This window comes from Telopea speciosissima, unplaced genomic scaffold (genome assembly GCF_018873765.1).
Source record: "Telopea speciosissima isolate NSW1024214 ecotype Mountain lineage unplaced genomic scaffold, Tspe_v1 Tspe_v1.0400, whole genome shotgun sequence".
NCBI lineage: Eukaryota > Viridiplantae > Streptophyta > Magnoliopsida > Proteales > Proteaceae > Telopea > Telopea speciosissima.
The window spans coordinates 5,380-29,030 of NW_025317736.1; the positions used below are offsets into that span (position 1 = coordinate 5,380).

General features: G+C 40.0%; 2 long non-coding RNA genes across 2 annotated transcripts; one reads left to right on the top strand and one right to left on the bottom strand.

The window, feature by feature from the left end:
- The first annotated feature begins 335 nt into the window (after positions 1 to 335).
- LOC122648052 lies at positions 336 to 19,992 on the top strand. Its single transcript, XR_006331012.1, has 3 exons — positions 336 to 348; positions 7,687 to 7,693; positions 19,864 to 19,992. It is a non-coding gene; the product is annotated as an uncharacterized LOC122648052 (long non-coding RNA).
- LOC122648051 lies at positions 19,927 to 21,416 on the bottom strand. The gene is made up of 2 exons (XR_006331011.1): positions 21,248 to 21,416; positions 19,927 to 20,078 (listed from the first exon to the last, which is right to left on the bottom strand). It is a non-coding gene; the product is annotated as an uncharacterized LOC122648051 (long non-coding RNA).
- Between the last annotated feature and the right edge of the window lie 2,235 nt (positions 21,417 to 23,651).

Sequence of the window (23,651 nt, forward strand, 5' to 3'; positions counted from 1 at the left end):
CAAATACTATGCTACCTTGCGCAGCCTTTGGCAACAATTGGACCATTTTTCTGATTTTCACCCAAGTACAGCTGCAGATATTACTTCTTATAAGCAACACATGGACAAGATCAGGGTTTATGATTTCTTGGCAGGATTAAATGTGGAGTATGATCAGATTCGGGTTCAAGTGTTGGGTCACAAGCCTTTTCCCACACTTGAACAGTCCTATGCCCTCGTCTCCTCTGAAGAAAACCGTAGGGCTGCCATGTTGCACCCTCCTATTACTGACAGATCAGCTCTCCAAGCTGCTGCCCCTGCCACTCCTACACCTAGTGGCATTGCTTCTCTTGGTGATTCTACTACAGGGTCTGTTGTTTGTGAGTACTGTCACAAACCTTACCACACCAAGGAGAAGTGTTGGAAACTTCATGGGAAACCCGCTGATTTTGAAACTAAAAGGGCTGCCAAGACAAAGATAAAGACAAAGACCAAGGCCCATCGATCGAGATCAGCATCGCAACTCCCGCATCGACACCGGTCTATCCCAGATGATCTACAGCCCTCCTTCGTATGCTCAGACTTCCGCCGCCGCTCTACTACATCGCCATCGCCAATTCCTCGCCTCCTTCAGTTCACACTTTGCCCTGGCCGTATTCCATTTGTAGGTCATTGTGCTTCGTGGCTTCCCATCCTGGATCATAGATTCTGGAGCTACAGATCATATGACCGGTTCCTCTAGTCTGTTTCACAGATATTCTCCCACTTCTGGGAAAGATAAGGTCAAAGTGGCTGATGGGTCCCTTTCTTCAATATCTGGAAAAGGACTCATCAATCGCACTTCCTCTCTTCCTTTGTCTTCTGCTTTTACATATTCCTAATTTTACTACTAACCTTCTTTCCATTAGTAGTATTACTCGTGATCTTAATCGCAAAGTCACTTTTTTCCTCTCATTGTGTGTTTCGGATCGCCTCCGGGAAGACGATTGATTGGGTAAAGTGCATGGTGGCTTGTACCTGCTTGATGACGGTCGCTTCTCTCCACCACCTTTGCCTTCTCCGCTGCATCAGAACTCCTTGGTCTCTTCTGAACTTTACCAGTGGCACTCTCGGTTAGGTCACCCCCCTTTAGGAATTTTAGCTCATTTATTTCCTCGTTTGGTCACCCTACATACTAAGGATGACTTTTTTTGTGAGGCTTGTGTTCTGGCCAAACAGACACGTTCAAATTATCCTATTTCAAATAAAAGGAGTTCTTCTTGCTTTAATTTGGTACATTCTGATGTTTGGGGCCCTAGTCGCAAGCCCTCTATTTCTGGTCATCGCTGGTTTGTCTCTTTTATTGATTGTCATTCTCGGAACACTTGGGTATATCTTTGCACACTAAAAATCAGGTTTTCTCATGTTTTCAGCATTTTCATAAGTCGATTCAAACTCGCCTGTGCTACTCTCCAAATATTGAGAAGTGATAATGGAACCGAGTTTACTGAATCACAATTTCAAAAATATTTGGCTGATCATGGCATCATTCACCAAACTAGTTGTGTTGATACCCCTGCCCAGAATGGTGTGGCAGAAAGGAAAAACCGTCATTTGTTGGAAATGGCCCGGGCTTTGATGTTTGGGAGGAATGTTCCTTCTCAATATTGGGGGGATGCGGTTCTCACTGCCGCCTATCTTATCAATAGGCTCCCTTCTCGGGTTCTTAATTCCCGTACCCCCTCTGATATTTTACTGGGTCATTCCTCCTTTATTGTCCCTCCCAAAGTATTTGGGTGTGTGTGTTATGCTAGGGATACCAGATCTCCAGGCAAGCTTGAGCCTCGTGGGCTCCGTTGTATTTTCTTGGGTTATTCTCCAACCCAGAAAGGTTATAAGTGTTACCATCCCCCTTCCCGTCGTACCTTGGTGAGTATGGATGTTGTTTTCCATGAGACCCTTTCTTATTATTCTTCACCACCTCTTCAAGGGGAGAGTTCTAGTGAAGATGTGCCCTTTGAGATTCCTCCACTAGAGGTTCCTCCGGCGCTGCCCACCTCCTTCGATCGATGCCCAACCTCCTTTGGATGATGTCCCAACTCCTCCGCTGTTCCTCCCTCACCTAATGGGAATCCTTTACGGGGGAGACCATCGAAAATAGTGTTGTTAATGTTCCTCTTCGTGGGGAGCGACTCACCCGAGAACTATTGGTGCATTTCGTAAGAGAATTGACAATTCCAACATACTCACCTACACGAGGGGCAGAACCAACAGAGGGCAGTTGCAATCCCCTTTAGCACCAATACCCATCCAATTGCCGGCTCCAGATCCAGATCCTCCATCTCCTGGTAATCCCTCTTCATCCGACCTACCTATTGCTCACCGCAAAGGTACTAGGACTTGTACTTTACATCCCATATCTCGTGTTGTTTCTTATAGCTCTCTTTCTCCATCTTTTCGTGCTTTTGTATCCTCTCTTTCTTCTGTTTCGATTCCTAAAACTTGGCAGGAAGCATCTACAGATGGAAAGTGGAAGGCAAGCAAGGTTGGAAGAAATGAGAGCACTACATAAAAATAATACATGGGAGCTTGTGACTCTTCCTCCGGGAAAGAAACCAGTTGGATGTAGATGGGTCTTCGTGGTCAAACAGAAGGCTGATGGTTCTGTGGATCGATATAAGGCACGTCTGGTTGCAAAGGGGTTCACTCAAACTTATGGAGTTGACTATCAGGAGACCTTTGCACCAGTGGCGAAGCTCAACACTGTCCGGGTGCTATTATCTTGTGCTATAAATCTTGGGTGGGATCTTCAACAGTTAGATGTCAAGAATGCCTTCCTCCATGGGGAGCTTGAGGAGGAGGTATATATGGACATTCCACCAGGCTTCTTCGATGACAGACCAAGGGCAAGGTCTCGTAGATCAAGCGTGCACTTTATGGGCTGAAACAATACCTAGGGCATGGTTTGGCGATTTCACAAGACTATGATTTCAAAGAGTTATAGGCGAGTAATGCTGATCACACTTTGTTTATCAGACGAGTTGGTGACAAGGTAACTCTTCTCATAGTCTATGTGGATGATATTGTGGTCACTGGTAATGATGGTGATGCTATCAGGGATTTGAAGCTCCTCCTTGGCCGTGAATTTGAGGTCAAAGATCTTGGTCCTCTGAAATATTTTCTAGGGATAGAAGTTGCTCGCTCTTCAAAGGGCATCTTTCTTTCTCAACGAAAATATGTCCTTGATCTATTGATCGACACAGGGTCGCTTAGGTCGTCATCCTTCGATACTCCTATGGAAGCTACTACAAAACTTAGGGAGAAAGAGGGTGAGCCTGTTGACAAGGGTATTTATCAGCGGTTAGTGGGCAAGTTAATCTACCTTTCTCACACACGACCTGACATTGCAGTTGCTGTGAGTTTGGTGAGCCGCTCATGCATGATCGCTATTCCTCTCATATGGATGCAAATCGTCGTATTTTGAGATATTTGAAGTCCGCTCCCTGAAAGGGAATCCTTCTATCTCCCACGGGTCACCTTAATATTGAGGCCTATACCGATGCCGATTGGTGGTTCTCCCGACAGAAATCTATCTCCGTTCTGCCTTTGTTGGTGGGAACCTTGTCACATGGCGAGCAAGAAGCGTAATGTTGTGGCGGTCCAGCTCGGCCGAGTTTCGTGCGATGGCCCAAGGAATTTGTGAACTCGTGGCTTAGAGGATTATTACAGGATATCGGTATTGCTATTCATCTTCCCATGATGCTTTATTGTGACAATAAAGCAGCCATTAGCATTGCTCATAACCCTGTCCAGCATGATCGTACTAAACACGTGGAGGTTGACCGACATTTCATCAAGGAGAAGCTTGAGGCCGGCCTCATTTGTGTTCCTTTTGTGAAGTCTACTGATCAACTGGCTGATGTGTTCACCAAGGGACTGAGTAGCAAGTTGTTTCATCCTATCTTAGTCAAGTTGGGCATGCATGATATATATGCTCCAACTTGAGGGGGAGTGTTAGATATATGGCCAGAATACCGTGGGGGTATTTCTGGACCTTTTCTTTGTTATTTTGTTAGTTTTTGTATTATGTGGTTTAGTCCCACATTGCTCATGTACATATTTTACTATTCAATTATTCTTATAAATAAGAATGTGCTTGGGATGGATTAATCATCCAAGCATCGAGTTCTAAATCTGGTCCTCTTAACAGGATGCAACCAATTTAAACCGGCTCAATTAAAAACACACAATAAAAACTAAGTATTGGGCTAATCCCGTATGCAACCTATGTACCCCTATTTTAGGCCCAGAAAAGTGGCCTATTACATTAGAAACCCATGGGATCAAAGGCCCAACATGTATGTAACCCAACGACTTATTTCTAATGAAACAAGCCCTATTTGGTGATGAATCTGCATCACATGGATTCAGATGTCATAGAGAGACCATCTTTCACAATTGGACAACCCAAAAGGAAAGATATTTGTAGACGAGGGCGCTTAGCCCCTTGTCTTTCCGTTAGTATCTTATGTGTTCAACGCCAAGGACGTCCATATAATAAAAATCAATTAAATGCAGCAGCCAATTAAATAGTGTAAAGGAATCTAAAATTCTAAATTCCTTCATTAGAAATCTACACCACAGTTTGAACAATTCAATATGGAAAGAGTTACAGTGCAAAGAAGTAGAAGTTAAAATCTATGTTAAAATTTACAAAGAAATATTTTAAAAGTACAATTGAAGATTACAACTTCTCTGCTCAAAAATAAAAAAAAGAAACAACATAGAGTGACAATGATACAAATGAAATTTTAAATATAATTTCTTAAAAGAAAAGCAAAAGCTGTTGATTTTGAACCCATATTGAATCAAGAAATAATAGTATTAGAAGATAATCAAAAAAAATTCATGTTACATTTATTGACCTGAACAGGGAGAGACTCCCAACGTAGGCCAGACTTCCCGCTTAACCTTGGTCTGCGGCTCCCGGCCCCGCAAAGAGATACTCTCTTCCCCAATACGAAAGACAAAAAAAAAAGAACCCTAACAAAGCTGCATGTAAAGGGGATAAGGAATTGAGCTCAACGAACTATGAAAAAATGGAAAATACATGACCATAACACAGATAAACATAGAGAAGGAGTATGACTAAACCGTTGATCAGGTATGAAGTCTACCGTGGAAGACTCAGTGTCGGACAGACAGCCGTGAAGGAGAAAGAAATTAAGAACAAAGAAGAAGATCGGTCGGCTGTCTGGTCTCTCCGTCTCCTAACCGTAGAAGAAAATAGAGGAGTGGAATAAGGGCTTAAGCTCAACGAAACTATGAAGACTGAAAAAAACCTAAACCCAAACACACACACACAAGATAAAACCCTGATCAGACAACAACGTAGACCGTGAAAGACGAACAAATGCAGAACAAAGAACGAGATCGGTCCGCTGTCTGGTCGCTCCATCTAAGCTCATCAAAACTATAAGACAAAACTCTAAACCCTAACCCAAAGAAAGAGAGAAAGAAAAGAAAACCGTGATCAGACGAGGACGTAGATCGTGAAAGAAGAAAGAACAAAATCTGTCCGCTGTCTGGTCTCTCCGTCTCCTAACCCTAGCTGTGGAACTCACAAAAAGGGCAAAAAAAAAGTCCGGAGTTTGGAATGGGTTCGCGAGAAAATTTCTATAAACAGAAAGAGGGGAGCGTACGGACAGGGTATGGGGACAGAACCAGAGCGTCGAACCTAGATCACCGTCATCGCCATCGATGGGGGGTTGTGCGGAAGTGGTGGGTAGTGTGAACGAGAAATAGGGGGGCTGTGCAGGAGATATAAACAGAGGAGGGAGAGAGTAAAATCAAAGGATTTCCAGAGAAAAAATATAACCTACCTCACCGAAACGGCGGCTACCGAATGGAGCGATTCCAAAAGTCCACAGCGAGGCGAGCTTTACCTAAGATTGTTTTCAGGTTTTCCGTGACCATCAAAACATGATAGTCGGATCTCAACAGGTCGCCATTGGAGACTATCAGAGAGTTATGGGAGTCGATTTGGATTGAATATATATTAAGAGAGATGAAAGTTTTATATTATTCTTAATTTTTAATGGTATTACGTTGTGGGAGAAACGGAATGTACACATGACAGTTGTAACTTGTAATGCGCGTCCCATATCTCTTCTCTCTCTCTCTCTCTCCTATATCTCTTCCTTATTTTACCAGTCAGTTTTTTTTTCCCTATTTATTTTACTTGACAAATTAACCTTTCTTTGTTGTTATTTCTTTTTAGGGAGAGGCATAGGCCCCGGCCCTTTCCAGGGCCAAGCCTAACCCAAGCCCGCCCTGATTGGCCTTAATTGGTTAGGGCCTGACGGGTTGGCCTTGATTGGCCCTAATCCTGTTTCACCATCCAGGATCGGGCTGAGCCTGACCTTGACCCTAAACTTAACCTGCAGAGATTTAACATGATAATGTAATGCTATACCCGATCTAGGGAATTCCAGTGGATCACATGTACAAGAATAAGAATCAAATTAAGAGAAAATTGAATAACTCAATCGGAAAAAAAAAATAATATGATAAAATTTTGGTAGATTGTTCTAATTAATCAGTATAACAGGTCTACAGAAGATGATCTAAATATGACGGACAAATTCAAAAGTATAGAGTAATCTTACTTGGAGTAGGAAAGTTGGAAACCGGCAGAATTTGATGGGTAGGTCTATGGGGTTTCAGATCAGAATAAGACAATGTAATTACAATCAAATACAGATTAACTTGAGACTAGAAAACAGAGAAAAATCGAGTTTCAAAAATCAGAATTGAAGATATTTAGTAAGAGAAGGAATTTTGAAATTGATAGGTAATGTAGGTCTAAAATCATATTCGGATTCAGCAATAGTAGTAGAATAAAAATTTGGGGTTCGATCTAGAAAATCAGTAACAAAAACTGAGATCTAGAAGAAATATAATAGTAGTAGGACTTCTAGTTTTGATTTGAATGGATCAAATTTTGAAACCAAAACCGTAACTAGTGTAAGCTATTTCCAAATATTATATTGGGCTTAATTAATTATACTCTAATCTATTGGTGTGCGTCCATGGACATAAAACCCGGTGTAGGACTACTTTAAGGTTTTTTTTTTTGGGAGAATAAAATTCATTACTAAAAGAATAACAACCCTCAAATAGGACAGAAGAAAATAAGAACCAGCAGCAAAGGCTCAAACAGGGGAGCCCACTGGAATAAGGGAGATAGAAGAAAGACCCCAGGATACAACAATGAGTCTGTTCCTTGGGGTGTCAATACAAGTAGAGGGAGCAACTAAACTAAGTTTAGAATTGATTTCGAAGGAGATGGAATCCCAAATTTGGTTGGAAGATCTAGTTTTGGAGTTCCATTTCCGAAGATTGCGCTCCATCCAAATGTGGATGATGGCTGCAGAGAAAACCATTCTCCCGATTCCATCACAAAGAGTAGAACCACCGAAGGTCGTGTCAACCCAAATCCATTCTCGGTCAAAAGGTAGGATCCTTCTGTTTCTCGGCCAGCATTTGGAAAGGATACCCTTCCAGATAGAACGGCGAAGGGGCAGTCAAAGAAAAGATGATTTGCATCTTCAATCCCATTCCAACAAAGGCCACAATTGGGAGAGACCATGATGTGGCGGTGTCTGAGGAAAGCTTGCGGTGGGAGGCAGTTGGAGAAGACTCTCCAGACCGTGAAGCTGTGTCGAGGGATGTGGTGATGTGGCGGTGTCTGAGGAAAGCTTGCGTTGGGAGGCAGTTGAAGAAGACTCTCCAAACCGTGAAGCTGTGTCGAGGGATGTGATGCTTGTACCAAACAAATTTCCTCCAAGGAACAAGCGGGAGGCTAGTTCTAACAAGATCCCAAGCTGATTTAGTACTGAACTTTCCCAAAGTGCTAGGCAGCCAAGAGACACAATCGTCCCTAGTGAAAGGTCTTCTGGAAATAGATAGCAGTAAAGTCCAGATGGAAGTAAGAGTAGGGTTAGAGGAGTCAAGGGGATCCCAACCATCGGCATTAAGAATATCACCCACCAAGGCATTTCTAGGCAGCCCTGAGTCATAGATCATTTTGGGGCTGACATGGTGAATTAAAGCAGAATACCCAAAGGGTGCCAATGATCTAACTAGAGTAGGGTGGAGTTCCCATTACCAATGTGAGATTAGATAGATCCAAGAACCAATGATCTATTATCAAGAATCTTGCGCCAGGTCCAAGAAGCATCCGAAGCTTTGGGACAGTCCAAATAGAGTCCGAACGGAGAAGGCCCAAATATATTCAGTCCACCCAAATACTTTTAGCCTTTGACACAATCTTCCATAATAATTTGATAATGTCGGCTGAATTCACATCTTTTATCCTTTTAATTCCCAAGCCTCCTTCCACTAATGGATGGCAAACCAAGTTCCAACTGATAGACCGAAGGAATCTTATAGCATCAGAGCCTTTCCAAAGGAAAGAAGACACGAGGGACTCCAAAGACTTAATGATGGACTGAGGCAGCTCGTAGATACTAGACCAGTAGATGTAGGAGGCTTGGAGAACAGACTTGACAAGCACCAAGCGACCTGCATAAGAGAGAAGTTTGCCTTTCGAAAGTTGAAGACGTGATAAGATCCAGCATAGGAGTACAGTGATGAGCCGATAATCTTGTCGGGATCAAAGGAAGGCCCAAATATTTCACAGGAAGCTGACCAATACTGAAGCCACATATACCCTTAAAAGCAGCCTTGACATCATCAGGGACCCCGACTAGGAAGAGAAGAGACTTGAGGGGGTTGATGTGAAGCCCCGATAAAGCTTGAAAGTACTGTAAACAGTTCATGATAGACTCAAAAGAGGTGATGGAGGCCTTGGAAAAGATCATGAGATCATCAGCGAACGCCAAATGAGAAAGCTTGAGGGCTTTGCATTTGGGAATGGGGGAGATGAGGAGCTGATCTATACATAACTGAATTTCCCTAGATAGGAATTCCAAAGCTAGAGTGAAAAGGTAGGGGGAGAGTGGGCAGCCTTGACGCATACCTACAGTGGAGCCAAAGTAGCGTGCAGGGCTGCCATTAATAAGCACAGAGAACCTGGGAGTGGAGCTACAACAATGAATCCAATGAATGAAGACTGAAGGAAACCTCATTTTGCTCAAGACTTTGGCTATAAAATCCCATCTCATAGAATCGAAAGCTTTGTGTATATCAATCTTCATAAGAGCAGCCTGGGAATGGTTTTTTCTCTCAAAGCCTTTGACAATCTTATTGCACAGGAGAATATTGTCACAACTACTTCTACCCGGGACAAAGGCAGACTGGTTTTCACTGACTAGAAGATCCACCACAGTTTTGAGCCTGGAAGAAAGGATCTAAGCTATGAACTTGGGGGGTATACTAGTATTTTCTACTATGGGAGTGGACAAGGATTAGGGTTTTGTATTATAAATATAAGGTTGGGGTCCCTGCAATCACTTGATCTCATTCTCTGTTCTTCCCACCAAGAATGTGAGAAGTGTGTGAGTGAGACAAGGAGACTGGAGAAGATCCTAACCAAGGCTTCATTCGCAAATGATGGCGACACAAAGGATAATTGATTATTCTATATTTTTCTTCTCCAACATATGTGGGTGCAAGGTACACATTGTTTTTCCTGTTCTTTTTATTCAATCATGTTCTGATTAACTGTATGGGGATGGATTAGGGTTTCACAAAACTCAAAGATTTTCTAACAATTGATAGTAAAGCCATCCATACAGACCTAGAATCGATTGCTTGCATGTTTAAAAACTTTAATCGATTTTTTAACGACGAAGAACGAATTTTTCGTCGGATTTTCGGCAAATCCATACATGTTTCCGCCGCTGCATGAATTTTTGTCTGGTGAAATTTTTTTCAGACACCACCGTGAGAAAGCTCTCGACGAGACGAGCAAAATGGCGGGTGGATCGCCTTGGCCGGTGTCGGATGCGCTCTCATGTGCCAACTGAACGGCGAGTAGATCTCACTCGCCAAAGGTTTTTTTTTTTTTTTTTGAAGGGGAATATTCGTTACTTGCATGTTAAGTTTGACCGAGCCAAGGGAACCCAACCCGGTCAATCAGACCCGACCAAAGATTTACTGTCCCGACCAACTCTGACCCGACCCGACCCGAGACCTGAATGGTCTACCCAGAAATTGGACTGACACCCAAAGTGATTGGCCCCAATCGAACCAGTTGGCTCATCGATTCAGCCCCGGTTTTACTTAAATTGAACCGTTGTCTTTGGTTTGAACCATCTTATTTATTGTTTATAATCAGAAACTTCCAGAGGCCCATATGAGTTCATTTGGATGAATTTTGAGGTGCGGTTTTTTCTGAGTTGTCTGTTTTTTCGTGCTTTTTGGTTTGTTATATAATATGACATACTTTGGATAATCATAGAGCACGATTTTGATATTTTTTTGTGTTTTCTTGTACCCTTGAATGCATGTTTAGGCCAATTATAATTGTTAATGAGCATGGAATGGTAGCCAGGCATTATATGGCTCATAATGTGAAGTTAATGATTTTTTATGTGCATTGTTTTACTGTAATCCCACATGTATGAGCTACAAAGGTAGTTACATGATATTACGGTGGATACAGACTCGATTTTCTCTATATTTTAATTGCAAGATGTTATGGGTGTCCCGGTTTTGGGGTCTATTGATTAAGTGAAGTACTTAAATGTATCAAAGTGACTTTAATGTCAAAGTTGATTTTGTGCATAAGATTTTGGAACCCCCAATATGGCTGCAATAGTTAGGATTGCAAAGTGTCATGATGGCATTAGGCGAGACCCACCAAAGTGGCATGCTTGGTTCCTATTGTGATGTTATTGTAATTCAAGGATACATAATTCCATTGGTAGCAAAGTAGATAATGTTTATCCAAGGGTGACATTGTCAAGGCTTAAAAGTTTTATGCACAATAAATTGAGAAGCATGGCCTAGGGGTTTCTAATCACCCAAAGATGGAAGAGATTTTTGAACTTCATTGCCTTCTCGCAGTAGTTACGGTGAGAGGACCAATGCATTTTTTGACCCAAAGCTTTAAAAATGTAGTGCGGTCGGAACTCTTGTTTGCTAGTTCTAATTGCTGGCATGGTTCATTAAATGTGGATATATCACACCAAAGTGTTGGTCGACTTAGATTGAAAAATAAACTAGATGTGTTTGCCTTGTAAAATGTGTTTTTGCACATGTCTAGCTGCACAACATATTTTATGGGAAACTATGAAAGGGTTGGGTGGAATCCACCAAAGTGGGACATCTTATATTTTTCTGGTATCGTTTTAGCAGCAAAGTTTGTGACATTTGCCCAAAGGTGTTGTCATCTAAGCTAAGGAAACACATGTTGGAAATGACAGTAATCTATAGGTTCCTTCTGCCCTAAGGTGATGGGATTTCTAGGAATTACTATTCTTTTCGCGGTAAATGTAGATGAATAAGAGAACCAATGCATTCTTAGCCCAAAGGATAGGGATGTAGTAACGGTTGTAACTCTCATTTGGTTTTATTTTGGTAATTGCATTAATTATGTAATTGATTGGCCTATTTATTCATAATTAATAGCTTGATGATTGTTTTTTGTTCTTCAATGCATGATGTCTATTTTTTTGGGAATATTTCCATGCATGATGTCTATTTTTTGAGAATATTTTTCTACTGTTCTTACTCGCATTGAAACAACTATAAGGGAAAATAGGTTGTGAACGTAAAAGTGAGTTTAGGATTACTGTCCAAACTTGATGCACTTAGAAACACTCTAGGAGATAAGATCTGCAGGATAGAATAATGGGAACATGGAAAAAAATAGTTTTGTGTAAAAGGCACCCAATTATGATGATATTAAAGATACTTGTGCTATTGGGCCACATAGATATTCAGTGGTTCCAAATACATTAAAATCAAATGTATTCAAGTAAGAAAAGGCTTAATGTTTTGAGTTCAGACTGTTATTTCAAAAGTTTTATACAATTCACTTGGTGGTACATTTCTTGTTTTAGGTAATCAGTGAGAGTTTATTGCTTGTTTTGATTAATTAGTGGGAGCTCAGTGGGAGTTTATTCATCTTGCTTAACTGTTATGTTGCACACTTGGTTTGTTGAGCATGGATATTTGTGAATGTGTCTGGTTTTGCTTAGTTTAGCATTTATATACATATTTTTGTTGATATGTCAATGTTTCAAGGCGGTAATAGCCAGAGGCAGTATTTAGCCAAAGTTAGGCGGTAAGCCAAGGTTAGATATTAACTGGTTTTGTAGCGGTTTGCCTAAGGGGTGATGGTTAATATCAAAGTAAATGACCCATAAGGGCATGACAACAAGCTTTATGTGATCACAGGTCGGTTGTCATGATTAATTTTCTGTTTTCGATTCTTGTTAGTAGGTTTGTGTTTGTGACTGACAGAAAGTTGTACGCCGTATATTGAGGTGTATATTTTGCTGTTGTTCGACATAAGTCGATTTGTTGGCGGAATCAAGGTTTTAAAGTGGTAATTTGTAATGTGACTCAATGGGCATAAAACCCAGCTTGAGACTACTTTAAGGTTAATGGGGGTATACCAGTCTTTTTCATTGTGGGGGTGGACAAGGATTAGTGTTTTGTATTATAAATACAAGGTTGGGGTCCTTTCAGTCACTTGGGGCTATGTATGACAACCATTTTGTTTAAAAAAATTGGTTCTGAGTCAGAATCAATTTTTTTTGTTTCTAGATTTTTTGAGTAATTCTATACCAACAAATGTTGTATGGTAAACCTGATAAAAAATTGATTATGCTACTACAGAGAAACATAAATATGTATGGATTGTCATTTTAACAGAAACAGTTTTCTCTTCTAATTCTATCAAATGACATAAAAATCTCATCCCTTGACATAATTTACGTAACACAAATGAATGAGAAAATATCACTTATATCAACATGTCCAAAATAATTTCAATACTAAACATAATGTTCTTACACATAAAAAAAAAACTATTGATTAGTTTTCATTCAATTGGAGGTGTGTTTTTTGATAAAGTCAACTGGTTTGCAATGTTCTTTCTAAGTCATCCATCTCTCTTTCCCTATTTCTTTAGTTAGAATTACCATATTCAGGTGGGATACAACCATCATCATCATCAGGGGGTCTCTCTAAATTGTTATCATCTCCAAACCACACAAAATTTGTGTTAGCTCGTTGTTCTTTCCGAATGAAGTTGTGTAGGGCACAATATGCAATGACAATACGACTTTGGGTCGGAAGAGGAAAACGTGGCATTTTGCTTAGTATAGGAAATCGTTGTTTCAACAACGCAAAACTGCGTTCAATAACATTCCTAACACTCGAATGTCTTTGGTTGAAAAGTTCTTTAACGGTTCGCGCTCTTCTTGACTCAAAATCTCGGAGATGATACCGTTGGCCCTTGAATGGAGTTAAAAACCCTGTAGTAGGTGGATATCTAGAATCTAATACGTAATACTTGCCTACAATATAATTGTTGAAAGATTATGTCAATATAATATTTTGATAATGCTTTTTACAAAAAAAATAAAAATAAACATTTTGATAAAGCTACCAATAGAATATTATTAAATGATGATGGTTTTGTATTTTACCAGGAGGAGGATGAGGAAAGTGTAAGGTTGAATCTGTGAGTGCCGCTGCAAATACTCAACAATCATTTGCGGATCCCTCCTAGTCACTATTCATAAAAGTGAATTTCATATCATGTGAACAAGCACACATGACGCTCTGTGCTGTTTCTCCCTTTCTCCCTCTATAAGGTATTTGTTTGTGTAGAGCAACACGTGCATCCATATGACTTCCATCGATAGCACCAATACAATCTTAATACAATCCATCATATGCACCGAATTAAAAGGTATCACAGTAAAATAAATAGTGGTAATATGTATGTAAAATTTTTCATTCAAATTGCTCTTCCCTTGAAAAAAGGATACTTTTGGGATTATCAGCAATTTCTGGGGCGATCTGATCAAATGGTGGTGGTCTTATGTTAACTTCTCCTAACTTAAGGAAAACCTCCAGTACTCTATTAAAATGCCTACCAATGGTTTCTAGTGAATGCTGAGAATGTTTAGCTATATCTCTAACCCGCTCGTTTCGACCAATCATAGTTATGAACATTGTTAGTTGCTCGTCAACTCTAACATATCGACTATCTTCCAACCATCCCTGCTCCCGCATTATAGTACAGAGGTTGAAGATGAGATGTTATTCCATTTTGTATTATTCATAACACCTATCTACATGACCTTCCTAGACCTCACGTACACGTTTTGGGCCTGTCAGTGCACTATCATGAATGGACTCTTTAGTGTGCAATGAACTCTCTTGTGCACATATAAGTGGAGTCATACACATAACCAAATCTTCTTCAGTTTCTTCCATATCTAGTTATTCCAAGTTTGCTCTAGACATCCTAGAGTATCATGTAAAATACGATCAATCAATAAAGTATTAGAATTTAATGAAGGAAAAAATAGACATACATTCTCAAATAAGAAAGTCATCAAGCATATAGAAACTATAGCAAACATCCAACATGTATGATTACAATCATCTACAATTAAAAACATCCGACGGAATTATATGGCTTTGGTCCGACCGTCAAAGGGTTTTCGGGATAGCCTGCTTCTTTGTTCCTGATCTGACCAAGGTAATGAAGCTCGGTAAGTTATTTGCATCCGAACCACTTTGTTAAGAGGATTAGTATGCTGCCAGTATTTCGCTGGTTCATTTGTGCTTTTGAATGCAATATGGCACATAGCATTACTGTTACCAAGCTATCCAAGTCGGTGTGATTTTTAGGTTTGGTCTCCAAACTTGCTATGCTTCCGTAGTTCCAAGGGTGAGAGTTGACCAATGCCCATTAATTGGTTTTCATCTTCGCAAAAATTAAATCTTCTTTAGGAACCGTCTGCAGCTTCGAAACTATTCCCTCGGATCTTGCTGGGCTTGACCATTGAGCACTCAAAAGTCAAAGCTCTATTCAATGCATTCTTCGAGTTCTGCAATTGAAAGGTCTAGTGCAAAAATATTATAATATAAGAACTATGTTGATAAAGACCGATGAGTCTTCCTTGAAAGAAGTTTGTGTCCAAGTACGAGAAGCTCTATCTTGGTCAGTAGGTCAAGCTCCTCAAGGTCAGCAAAGAACAAACATGAGAGCGGTGCGTTGGCAGAGGAGAAAACCTTGCCATTCCATCGTCTCAGAGTCTATTGCTCCTGAATCTTCTGGAGCGGAAGCAAACAATTGCATATGGTGGTGGGCGAGGAAAATCAACTATCACAAAACCCTCTGCAAAAGTGTGAACAGTTGGTCGCGGCTAAGAGGAGAGGGAGAAGATGGTGTTTGGGGGGAAGGGTTTTGAAATTGTAAGTCCTAACTAGGGGGTTCAAATTAATATTGGGTTTCTTTTTGTAGTAATATATTGGGGGTTAAAACTTTCATTTTCATTTTTAAGTTAACATTGTTAGACTTTAAGAGGAGGGATGAAGTTTTGGAAAAAAGATGGAAGTAGCCTTAGTTTCGAGCATAACACGGGAGGTCTGAGTAATTTTTTTCCAACTTTATTTTACATCTATTAGTTTTGATTTTGAAAAGATTTATTTAATCCCTAAAGTAAGTTACTTATGGCCTATGTAGTCCAAGAAGAAAACAAAATTGAAATTCTTAAAATTTCCCAATGTCAGTTCTATCTAAGCTCCTAAGTGCCACTCTTTGCCACCTCTATTCACACCTTAACTGCACTTTTCCTAAAATATCTCAACTCCTTCAGATTTCGTCGGGCTAGTCGGATTGCAGGTCCCCTTAACCATTCCCTAGACAAAGGGTTTGAAGAACGCCAAAAAATTTAAATCAAACTTCATAAAATACTCGTCCAAGCAGGTGCTCCTACTCTTTGTCCATCATCGATGGCCATCATTGTGCTTGGATGGGTGTCAAAGAACTCTGAAGGGCATTTCGAACCTTCAAAAAATAGGGGGGGGGGGGGGTAATGACGACCTTAGATTTATAGGATGAACCCTTACATGTGGTTGAAGGAAAAATCCCCTTGAATATTCAAAAAAATAGAAACCAAACATAATTCTTAAATAGTACTGAAGGTTAGGAATTCAATTCCCTATTTTTTTTTCCGGATTTTAAGGGGAGGGGGCGGGAAACCTCAGAAAAATATGTGAACCAAAAAAATAGAACATGTCTGATTTTTTCCAGTTCATCCAAATGATATCCAATTTTGAACACTATGATTACTACAAGTAGATAAAGGGGACCTATTCCCCTTTAGGATGGTTCATTCAATCCAACTTCTTTGACAAATCAAGAAGTTGACCACGGATATGTTAGTGCAATCAATCCAGATGTGTCCAATTCCTCCCTAAGGTTGCCATTATATGATTTGGTGTCAAATTTAAACAGGAATCGAAAATCGAAATCAAACCGGACCGAATAAGCTAAAATGATGACCCAAATGAAATTCATTTAGGTTTGAGTATTGGCTTTCAGAACCGATTCGATTTTCGGTTTGGTTCGGTTCAGGATTTAGTATACGAACCAAATTTTAGAAATGAAATGAACAGAATTTGGATACTTATTATATTATAATATAATATTAATATATTAAAAATATATATTACTAATGTTAGTATTAGATTTTGTAATACTACTATAATAATATGCATAGTTTTCTCTCATCCTAGTGAGTGTTTGCTTCTCTCTTCCTTTGTGAGTATTTTCTCTCCTCCTAGTGGCTGTTTGCTTCTCTCCTTCTGAATAAATCACCATGACCATTGGAAGTTGTTTAGGCCAAGGCGAAGGTGAAGGTGAAGGTGAAGATGAAGATGAAGGTGAAGACGACTTCATGGTAGGGGGCGAATTTGAAGATAACATTGTAACAACCTGGAATAATTCGGCATGGAATGTTCAAGAAGAAGTGGACATTTCTAAGATGGAGGCAGACCCAGACGTAGACGAATATGAAGAAGACGAGTTTGTGGTATGGGACAATTTGAAGATATCACCGCAATAGCCTGGAATAATTCTTTGGTGGAATGTGTCTTTCCGAGTAAATCTCATCGCATACAGGCTATGACCGAAGCGTTGGTCCATACATGGAATCCTCAAGGCAAGGTAGAGGTTTCTTTAATGGAGGCCGGCCGATATTTGTTTCATTGCTCTCCAAGATTTGTTTTCCAATGTATTTTTCTTGTTTGTCGCCGATCTAAAGTTCGTGTTGAACTCGTTTTTAGGTATGGAAGGCTGCATATGTTTTACTATTTTGATGAAATCGAGTGTTGAATTGTTCTCAGGTGATAACCTTTGCTGGAGAAGACGATACCATTGGAAACTTTAATGTTCATCAATTGATTTCAACCCTTAATGCACATCAAATGGGTATTGATTATCAAACAATTATAATTCATCAATTGATTACAAATTTCAAAGCTCATCGAGTGGATCTTGATTATCAAGCGGTTACAATTCATCAATTGATTTCAACCCTTAATGCACATCAAGTGAGTATTGATTATCAAGCAATTACAACTCATCAATTGATTACAGAATTCAAAGCTCATCAAATGAATTTTGATTATCAAACGGTTGCAACCCATCAATTGATTTTAACCTATTTTTTTATTTTTTTTTGATAAAATTGATTTTAACCCTTAATGCACATCAAGTGGGTTTTTTTTTATTTATTTATTGAATTTAATTTTTCTTTTCTTCCAAGGATGCAAATGGTGTAGCTCATTCCCTTGCCAGGAAGGCCTTGTCATTAGTGCGTACGTTCCAAAGATGCAAATGGTGTAGCTTATTCCCTTGCCAAGAAGGCCCTGTCATTAGTGCGTACGACGGTTTGACGTAATTCCGCTCATTGGTTTCATTATTTGTCTATAAATGAAACCTTGACTTCTGCATTCTTATCATCAATGGATTTCCGATTTACCAAACAATATGTTATATTATGGATTGTATATATAGCATATGGACCGAGTACAATAACCAGAACCGAACTGTGTAAACATTGAGTATATGACCCGAAACCAAACCATATTAAGGACTGAATAGAACTGAAACCGAGCAAGTTCAATTTGAGCATCGAATTTCAGAACTGATTCAGTTCCAGATACACCAACACTCAATAGAACTGAACCGAAAAACCAATTCCAAACCTAATCAGATCAGCACCGCTCCATTAACTGTCCCACCCATTATTATGTTGGTGTAGTTTCTGTTGTAGGTTCGAAACTGATTGGTCAATAAGGATAGTTCTGATCCAGGGCCCAACAAGGTGGAACCAATTAAGACCCATTCTTTCGTGGAGGTTTCCACAGAAGGACCCCTTGGTTCTGGCAAACGGATCACAATGCCTGTTCCGAGTAAGTGGAGAGGCTTTTTCAAAACCAGAGATTCTCATCTTATTCCATTCCAGTGGCTCGACCAGTAACCAATGGCAAAAACTCAAAAATCCATGGTTTACCTGTAGAACCTCATTTCACCCAAGTTGTTGCGGAACTTATGAGCTTGCAGGCATTGGAACAAGGTGCATAGTCTTTTAGTAACCCCTTGTTACCGATTAATTTCACCAAAATATTTTTTTGACGGGTGGCTTGGAGGGTCGGATTGAGGGTTTAATCATCATTGTTGAGGATAGATGCTTTAGTTCTTTTATTTTTTTAATAGGGATTTCAATTGAAGCCCAATGATGAACTCTCTCTCTTGGATTTATCATTGTCCGATCGAAATCTTCTAACTTGTATCATTAGTATTAATAAGAACCGATAGAAATCAGAACCTGACTGTCCCATTATATAGTACTGGTTCCAAGGTTTGGAACCGATTTGAACCAATACAGTTCTGTTCCTGGTCCCAAAAATGCGGAACCAATCCAACCTGATTTCCCAGAACCCATCCCAATTGATACCCATACTCCCAGCCTTTAGTACGAGGTCTTTTAAGTCTACATTGCCTTTCCCCCTTCCAAGCAAAAAAGATTGATCCATGTCGGAGAATTATGAGTCATTCACGGTACTCATGCATTGGTGATTTGGACTTTGGAGAGGTTGACCCCACAATATTATCATAATAAGATGATTTAAGATGTGCTCCCAAACATAAACAGAAGGTTCATAAAAGTAGATTCACCACAAACCCTGAACCCAAAACACTACCAAACTTATAAATTATATTCTTTATATACACTATAGTCAATTTTTCTTTTTAGGGTGCAAGTTAAAGGGCCACTAGGCCAGACAAGACCCACTGAGGGGCCATAAACAGACCACCCACAAGGGTACAAGACAGACCCATTGAGGGGCCAGCAGTGGGGTCCCATTGGGCCACACTCATTGCAACACTACAACTACTAACTACTAGTATTTTTTCAAGGTGGGGGCTAGGAGGTTGAACTAGCGACCTTCCCTGGACTTACGCTAGAGCCCAACGGCCTAGCAGGCTGCCACTGAGAAGCTCATCCCATACATTATTGTCAATCTGAATATTGAGAAAACAATATAATTGAAAGGAGAAAGCTTTCCTCCAAAATCGGTGAAGGAAAAGTACACCCAAATCCATATGCATGGGATTCTCCATTCACCGTGGGTGAAGGGAAACTACCTCATAATTGAAAAACAAAATCAATTTAATTTAATTTAATTTCAAATAAAAAAATTTGTGTTGGATTGGCGCTACATAAATAATCTACATAGTGATATAATAAAGAAATATGGACGTGGTATCAATAACCAAAAGATTGCAAACTGGTGGTTTCACTATATGGATGAACTAAGCAAGATAATCAGAAAATACAAAAAGAACAATTCGGCTACACAATATGAGTATAGAGATATTTATATCCGCAAATACAGACACATCCAGACACAAACTGAAACTATTCTCGTTCAACATGAACAAAGGAACGGGGTTTTTTGAAGTATTTAGAAATGAAGGATTCAGCAACAGCAGGGTACTTACCCTTGATGAAATTCTCAATACATTTCCGGTAAGAAAAATCTTCGTTTCTCCCATCAGTAGAGACAACATAGAAACACCTGCTGTCTTGGAAAGAACTGTGCTTATTAATCTGTCAAAGATTAAAATACAATCAGGAAAACAAACTATCATATTTTCTGGCTAATAAGCATTAATTTGAAAATCCTGGAAATGTAGTCTTTAAATAAACAAGTAGGATACAATCTCTATTTCCCTTCCTAGTGATGCATGGCAGACAGAGAATCCATAAGCAATTATTCAACCATTTCCAGCTTGGAGTTCTCCAAAGAAAAACCAGGCCATAATAGACATAAATTTCCTATCTAGACTATAATCTCTACAATACATCTATCGACCATCCAAAACATTTTATAGACCTAATGGTTGCAAATATTTGATTGGTTTGAATACTGGGCATCATTTCCATGCACATAGTGTATTATTTATTTGACACAAGTAGTTGAAGTGGATTCTCCAAAGAGAAGATGGATTATGGGAGCGTGTAACTTGAACTATAAATTGAGCAGCGCAGAAATATGATTTTGTCCACCACATTGGAATTCACAAGAAAGCCTCATAAAGAGGATACACGGGTTTCATAGACGAGAATATTTTCTATGATCAAACCCGAATCATGTTGTGCATGAACAGGCTCCATAAACTCCAGTCCAGTACAATACCAGTAGAAGTAGAATAAGTGATGTGGAATAATCCAAATTATCTTCTACCTATTCTTGATGTACTATCTGCATGAAAACCTAAATATAAAGCACAACATGGGTAGGCAGTTTACACAACAGCCACTGGATCTTTCAAGCCAGGTGACCAGAGTTTCAAACATCCAACCAACCTGAATGCTCCAAATCATTTTAAAAAAGGTGGTGTAGGCAGTTTACACAACAGCCACGGGATCTTTCAAGCCAGGTGGCCAGAGTTTCAAACATCCGACCAACCTGAATGCTCCAAATCATTTTAAAAAAGAAAACACCCCCCCCCCCAAAAAAAAAAGAAGAAGAAGTGTACTCTTGAAGATTAAATTTATTTTTAACATGAACTAATTTGGGGTTCATGTATAAGCACAAATGAAACTAGAGATTTAGAAAAGCAAACATAAAATGGAGCCTCTTGCCACTTGGTACAGAAAGATTTCCTCATTTTCTTCTTGCAAGACCATAATATATTTGATATCACATAGAATACTAAAATTCACATAGAAAACTAAAATTAAGATAATCTAATGATAAGTTAGCATCCACATACCATGACATAGCCAATTCCATCACCCATTTTTGACACTTTATCAGGATGATGGGTAAAAACGCTATCAAGTACAAATGACTGATCTTCAGCTGATAGTGGTTCGCCATCTTTGTACCTTCATAGGATAAAAGTTATTTCCTGAGGTCAGTTAAGGTTATAAAATGGAAACAGATAAATGCATATGAAGGAAAATGCTAGCAAAATAATACTTCAGCACCTACGACCTATTTAATAGTTTGTGGACTGCTACTTTTCCTTCATGTAGGGTGGTTCATATGAATAGGACGTGTTCTGATCATGCACCTATTTGGCTAAACTACACTGGTCCTCCCAGTGCTAGAATCTCAACTTTTAAGTTTCAACAGAAGTGGTTATTGCACCCTGACTTCAAAGCTTTTGTTAAGGAGCAGTGGGCTATTCCTTGTTTTGGCTCTCCTCTTATGTGCTGTTTATGAAGTTGAAGCATCTTTGGCAACAGCTCCGCTCTTGGAATAGGGGGGGGGGGGGGTATGGAAACATACATCAAAATGCCAAGAATGCCGAAGATATGGTCAGTAGAGAAAAGGCTGACTATGACCAGAACCAAACTGATTTTGCTGAGGATGCTCTTTCTGATGCGCGAAAACACCTGCAAGCTGTCCTCCTCCAAGAGGAAATTTTCTGGAGGCAGGAAACAAGGGTTAAATGGCTCAAGGAAGGGGGAAAAATACCAAGTTTTTTCATTCGAATGTAAAGAGCTGGGATTGAGAAATTTAGATCTTTTGATGGTGCTTGGATTTCTGGTGCGGAGGAGGTGAAGGCTGAAGCAGTGAGGCATTTCTCTTCTATTTTCTCTTCTCAAGGCTGTTAGTATGATGAGGGATTGCTAGAGTATATCCCTAACCTGGTTACCCAGGAAGATAACAATTTCCTCTTCCATTCCCCGAGCCTAGAGGAGGTAAAAGATGTGGTTTTCTCCCTTTCCGTCGACTGTGCGCCAGGTCCTGATGGTTTCTCGGGCCATTTTTCCACAGCTTGTTGGGAGGTGGTTGGTGGTGATGTTTGGGTGGCGGCAGTCGATTTTTTTCTCTGGTGATTCCTGCCTAGAAATTATACGTCTGCCCATCTTGTTCTTGTGCCGAAGAAAGAGAACCCAAAGGTAATGTCTGACTTTAGACCAATAAGTCTTTGTAATTTTTCTTATAAAATATTTGCTAAAATTCTTTCCTCGAGATTGGAGTCAATTCTGCTTAGTTTGATATCGAAAGAGCAGGGTGCTTTTGTTCAAGGTAGATGTATGCACGACAATATTGCTCTAGTCCAAGAGGAGGTACAGGATCTCAATAGGAAAACCCGGGGTGGCAATGCTATTTTAAAACTTGATATGGCAAAAGCCTACGACCGTTTGGAATGGGATTTCCTTTATGTGGTGCTGTCCAAATTCGGGTTTGCTAGAATTTGGATTGATTTAATCAAGAAAACCATTGAAAATTGTTGGTTTTCTATGGTGTTGGAAGGAGGTCCAAGGGCTTGCATCAAGGAGATCCTTTATCTCCGTCTTTATTCATCTTAGCGGAAGAAGTACTTAGTAGAAGGTTAAAGTCTCTGTTTGTTGAGGGCACAACAGCCTACTTTCAACTTCCCAGAGGTTGTCCAGGTATTTCGCATAGTCTGTTTGCAGATGATACTATTATTTTCACTAAGGGATGAAAAACTCTTTGAAGCAAATCTTGGGATTTATTGGTAGATATGAAGGTTTCTCTGGCCAACTTGTTAATAGACAAAAAAACTGTTATGTGATGAGCTCCAAGTCTTCAGAGGCTAGGGCCTGATTGGTGGGGGTTACTACAGGATTTATAAGGAAATCTCTTCTGATTACCTATTCGGGGGCGCCACTATATTCGGAAAGGCTCAGGATTTGCTTTTTCAATGATTTTTTGGCAAAGTTCAGAAATAAGGTGGCGGGTTGGAAGGGGAAGCTCCTCTCATCTGGGGGTAGAGTAATAGTGTTACATCCGCACCCGAGATTCTAATGGTTTATCTCTAACCTCGTGACGTGTAGATGGTGCTGCCATGTATGCTGGTGAGCTGTTCTCGATGATGGTCAAACCCAGCTACAAGATCATTGACTCTGACACGGGTTTGCCTGTCGAGGAGAGGTTTCTCAACCGGCAGTGGGGGAAATTCGTCGACGATGACTTCACCGACTATCCTCCCAGTACAAACCCTAAGAGTGAAGAGTACCGGAGGAAACACCCCATGTCGTGCCATATCGACACTTCGTCTCTCGACGAAGTTAGCATTGTTGTGAGGAAACTCTTTGGGGTTACGGAGGACACACCGTGACGGGCAAGGGGTAAGCTACTAACCCTATTTACTTTGCGTTACTACCCTCTCGTAATTCTAAAGGTTTGGGCTAGTCTGT